We start from the raw sequence: 5,434 nt of genomic DNA on the forward strand, positions 1-5,434 counted from the left end.
AGCAGGTACGGGGACGGGGGCGGGGGCAGTTTAAATTTGCAAGGATGGGGGCGGGAAACGTAAAACTCGCCCCCGCCCCGCCCCCTTGCCATGCCTACCTGCAATAACAAGTTTTCCAACTTGTTTATAATTGCAAAATAGTCCTTCTATTAAATAGTTTTATGCCTATGGAGGAACGGAAGGTGGCGGTGGATGAGGGAGGCGATGCGAGGGCGGGGTGGGAACTGGGTGGTGGAAGTGGTGGTGGTGGCGATAGTGGTGCTAGGCGCTGCCGTGGGTTGCGGCTGAAAAAACCCTAGTGATTCCTCTTAGCAGGCAATGGACGGTTAACTCTGTCGCGGCAGTTCATGTATTGGCGAGGTTGGCGCTTGGTGACGGCTCTAACACCGCTGACGTTAGCACCAGCGACCAGTTTCTCCTTGGTGGAATCAAATCCAGTGGGAATCTCGAGCATCTTCATCATCTCCACCTCGTCCTCGTTCCCCTCGTCTTCTCATGCGCCTCTGTTCTCCTTCTGCTTTTGCTGCTGCTCCTTCACGATGCCGTCCACGAAGTCTGACACTGCCTTCTTTGTCTCCTTGTGCTCCTCATCCACGGAGTCTCTCTAGTGGCACTTCCACAGCGGGTCGAGGGAGGGAGTCTGATGGTGGCGGCGGCGGTGGGAGCAGTCGATGGGCAAGGGAGAGTGTGTGCGGCGAGAGCGGCTACGATCAGGCGAATGCGAACGGGATCTCTTGCTACATGCTCGGTCTCGGTCTCGGTCTCGGTCACGGTCTCGGTCACGGTCACGATCACGATCACGATCACGATCACGGTCGCAGTCACGGTCGTCCTTGTCTCGCCTTCGTTCTCTATCTCTTTCTCTGTCGCAAGTTTTGTCAGGGTCACGGTCACGGACAGTGGCGACGGTGGTGCTGGGCGCCGCCTTGGGTGGCGGCCCGTGGGTGAGTTCCTACGTGGGGTACTAAACACAGGGACTAATCTACAAAATATAAAAATTATTTTTTTCCAAGTTACAGGTAACAAATCTGAACCGTTGATTATTATAATATTAAATTTAATGGTTAAAAATAGTGTTTCATCCATGTACCACATTCTTTGGTACTTCATGTTAGAATTTTTGAACAAAAACAAGTTTCTATTGTGTATCTTGGTTTGGGACAATTCTTTGGTACACCTTTGAATCAAGTGGTGCATTAGTGAACCTTAAAAAAAAATTTAAAACTACTATTGTCAATAATTATTATTTTAATAAATTAATTAAATATTTTTAAAAATTATAAAATGATTTAAAAGTGCTACAATAAATAAATATTAATTTAATAAATTAATTAAATTTTATTTAAAATTTGTAAAATAATAAACAAAATGTTATAGTAAATTATATTATTTATTGTAAGATATGTTATAAGATAATAAGAGTTGACCTAGTGTAAACATATATTAGTCTTTAATTGTCAATTATGAGATATTATATGTGTCATGTCCATAAACAAAAAAAAAACAAATTATTGTTGATAACTAATATTCTTTTGAGAACTTGACTAATCATCTATATTGTTCATATTTTATAAATTTTGAAATTATTTTATCAAATATAATTATTGCTAGAATATTCATATTTTTAAGAAAAATTTATTTATAACTAGTATTTTAATGTGTACAGTACACAATTAAATATTTTTTATATATATCTAAAATTTAAAATAATATATACTATATTTAAATATATAAATTACTATCCATACTAAGAAAACATTTCTTTCTGTAATTTTTTTTCGTGTCCATAATTTATAGGCCATTATACATTCAATTATTAAGAAAAATAAATAAATAATTTTAATAATTACTACTGATCAACTCTAAATAATCACTCACACTACTATATTTTTATTTATTTTATTTTAAAAATATTTAGAGACATAAAGCGTCTCTCTTCGTTAGTACAAATAAAATTAATACTTACTGTACCTGTCTTAAGGGTACACCAAGTCTTCTCGTATTCTGAAGGCCGAACGAGTTCTCCGATCCAACGCAAATGAGGGGTTGGTACCTGCAAAAAGGCACTCCAACGCTCAAGTCAGGACAAGCACCAATATCGAGAGTAATTAATGAACAGTGACGTTACCTTTTGACCTGAGCTATTTATACTGACATTTATGGGCCTTGGACCTTATGGGCCGTATACCATATTAGGTAATACACCTTAATTAAGTAATTATCCCTTAAGCATAGATTAACTATCGAGTGATGGACTTATTCAGGTGACCGATTGGCGATCGGCCACCTGACTCTGCCATTCGTTGGCCGATAGAGATATGGCCGAATGCCCCTACCTGTACACTGCCCCCCAGCCTTAATGGAAGGTGAGGCTTCCTTTGAGGGTAACAAAAGACAAGTGTTGGAGGAATGTGAACGGGTGCACTACTGTAACCGTTGGATCTGAAGGATCTAACGGTTACATATAATTTAAAACTTCAAATTTTCCCGCCTTTTTGAGCTTATAAATAGGTGGTGTGGTAGGGCCAGTCACACGCGTTGCTCTCCGCCGAATTGTGATAGCTAAAGATTTCCTAAGCCGATCCAACAAACGATTGTGTTATTCCGAGAAAATTGGTAAGTTTTTTGTAGCCATGGCTACTACTTCTTCATCCTCTTCGGCAAGCAGCTCTCGGTCGTCGTCATCCGAGGGGTCCTCGTCCAGTGATTCGAGTGATTCGAGTTCTAAAGCATCGTCGTCTCCTGTGAATGCCGAAAGGCCAAATCGGAGTGGTTCTGCTTCGGGAGAGGCATCTACCAGTGGGAGTGAAGAGATTGAGAAAAAACCAAAGCGAGTATCGAATCGCCAGCGATACGGTCCCTCCGAAATACCTGGATACGAATGGGTAAACGGGGAGGTTACTTCCTACTACTCCCGATACCGAGATACAGATATGATTACGAGACTATTGGACTACACCAACTGTTTGAACTTTGATGCTACTGAGAACCCATACCCGATTGGCGTTCGACCATGTCGGAACAATGCGTCCCCAAACCCCGACCTGGTTTGCCTTGATCAAAGCGGTGCTAGAATGGAGTCATTTTACATGTATGACTGCCTTCTTCGGGATCTTAAAGTGAAACTGCCGTTTGATGAGTTTACCATGGGAGTATTAAGGATATTGAATGTTGCACCGACGCAGTTGCATCCGAACAGTTGGGCACAGTTACAAGGTTTCAAACACTTGTGTAAGTGTGTCGGTATTAAGCTTTCTCCAATTCTTTTTCTGTATTTCTATTCGTCTCGGCCTACCATATTAGCGAAGTGGCACTCTCTGAGCCGAGTGAGTGATCGCTTATTATTGGATAGCTTCACTTCTTCATACAAAAATTTCAAGGCCGGATTTTTCCGAGTAACCATCAGGCCGAATGGGAGACGGTTTTTCTTTGATAAGGACGAAAAGCCTTTATTTCCATTGTACTGGACGCGTACCCCTCGGCCTTATGACGTCGTTCCGAAGAAAATGCTGACAACCGAAGAGCGAACAGATCTTAAGTTATTGCTTCGTCTACCCCGGCGTTTGCCAACTAGGTCTTTGATCAACGTGGTTGAATCCCCCCGTTGGTGGAATGACTTGATAGGTATATTATTTGTCCGAATTAACCTGTAAACTTAATTCCTATTGATATTTTACATAATCCTTTTTGCAGGAATCATGGTTACCAGTGGTGCTAACGAGCTGGATATTCGTAGTTTGCTTGCCGCTCTGGTGAAGCAAGTTAGGCAATCCGGAGGGGTGGGGACTTCTACCGTCGCAGGCTCCCCTCGATCGGCCAATGATGACCGATTGCCTCCTCCCCCTGAACGCAAAAAAAAGAAAGAAAAGAAAGGGAAAGATTCGGGTCGTGAGAATACAAAGAGGAAGAACGTCGAGGAACGTCGAGAGCAGGCTAAAAAGGCCAAATCTACGCCTATAGCTTCGCCGAACCGAACCGTGATTGTGGTGCCGCCACCTTTGATGTCTCGGGCTTTTCTGAGTGATGACACTCCGGCTGAGATGGTGATTCGGCCTGATATGGTGTCTCCCTTTGGGCAGGAGTTTTTGGCCACTCTGGACACGAAGACCAAGTGGAGGCTTTTCTGCGAGGTACAATCTCGCTCGTTGGCTTTAGCGCACCATCTTGCCATGGAGCCTGTCGGCGAGGTGGAGCATTTGAAGCGAAGTGTGGGGGAGGCCGAGAAGATCGCGGCCGAGGCATTGGCGGCTAATGAACAAGTATTAGCTAAAAACCGGGAACTGGCAGCTGAACTGGATGCTTCTCGGCGAGAGGTCGATACTTTGCGTCTGGACCTCCAGAAAGCAGCTAACGAGGAGCGTCGCCGAATGGAGGAAGCTCAAGCTGCTTATGACAATCTTAAAGAGCAAGCAAAAGAGAAGATTGTTGCTCAACATGAGGCTGGGTTTAAGCACGCCATTCGGCAGGCCAAACACTTCGGCCAATTTCCGGAGGATTTTGAGTTCGACATGACTCAAGATTTTTATCAAGGGTCTCTCATGTCGTTTGCTGATATGCCCGAAGGGGTGAATCCGGATGACGAGGAGCCGTTGGATGCCCCCCAAGCCACAGATGTTCATACTTCATCTGATGAGGAGGATGAAGAGGTTGCCAATCCCCGTCCCGAGGGGGAAAAGGAGGCCCCAGCTCAGGATGATCCGACGAGCAACCCCGATGAGTAGTATTAGGACTATAACTTTGTAGCAAGGGGGCCGATAGAGCCTCCACTTGTGTTTCTTTTTAAATGAAGGTTTATTTTCAGATTTGAAAATGTGTCATCTTGGAATGAACTGGCTGGATGTTTAATCTTACCGAGCCGATAGATATTTTTAGGATACCGATAGGCTGTACCATTAGCCAATCTTAACTTGCGCAAATTACGATAACACTTGTGAACTTATTTGTTTATCTTTAAAGAGCGGGTGGATTCCATCGGAATTGCTTACTTTTTGAGCAATACCGAAAGGGTTTGTTCGGAATTGCTTACTTTTTGAGCAAAACCGAACGGGTTCGTTCGGAATTGCTTGCTCTTTGAGCAATACCGAACGTGTTCGTTCGGAATTGCTTGCTCTTTGAGCAAAACCGAATGGGTTCGTTCGGAATTGCTTGCTCTTTGAGCAATTCCGAACGGGTTCGTTCGGAATTGCTTGCTCTTTGAGCAAAACCGAACGGGTTCGTTCGGAATTGCTTGCTCTTTGAGCAATACCGAACGGGTTCATTCGGAATTGCTTGCTCTTTGAGCAAAACCGAACGGGTTCGTTCGGAATTGCTTGCTCTTTGAGCAAAACCGAACGGGTTCGTTCGGAATTGCTTGCTCTTTGAGCAATACCGAACGGGTTCGTTCGGAATTGCTTGCTCTTTGAGCAATACCGAACGGGTTCGTTCGGAATTGCTT

At 43.8% G+C, this 5,434-nt stretch overlaps 1 pseudogene; it reads right to left on the reverse strand.

Moving 5' to 3' along the window:
* Positions 1–295: 295 nt before the first annotated feature.
* On the reverse strand, positions 296–2,300 carry LOC109788586 (uncharacterized; annotated as a pseudogene).
* Positions 2,301–5,434: the final 3,134 nt, after the last annotated feature.

This window comes from Cajanus cajan, chromosome 9 (genome assembly GCF_000230855.2).
Source record: "Cajanus cajan strain Asha chromosome 9, NIPB_CcT2T_4, whole genome shotgun sequence".
In the NCBI taxonomy this organism is placed as follows: domain Eukaryota; kingdom Viridiplantae; phylum Streptophyta; class Magnoliopsida; order Fabales; family Fabaceae; genus Cajanus; species Cajanus cajan.